The following is a 203-nucleotide window of genomic DNA, read 5'->3' on the forward strand; positions in this document are numbered from 1 at the left end:
ACAAATCTCAATTTTTTTTTTCTATGGTTCAGTTGAACTCACCATTTCTTTACGAGAACTGATCGCTTGTGGCCTGATCCATCCCAGTAGCTGAAGGTGATCTTTATTTCTTCATTTTTCATTCCTGATAAAAAAAAACACGCCCTTTCGTTTGTCACCTCCGACCTTCTCCTTGACCTCTCCAATAAGGTATATATATATAA

Source organism: Penaeus monodon, chromosome 24 (assembly GCF_015228065.2).
Source record: "Penaeus monodon isolate SGIC_2016 chromosome 24, NSTDA_Pmon_1, whole genome shotgun sequence".
Lineage (NCBI taxonomy): Eukaryota > Metazoa > Arthropoda > Malacostraca > Decapoda > Penaeidae > Penaeus > Penaeus monodon.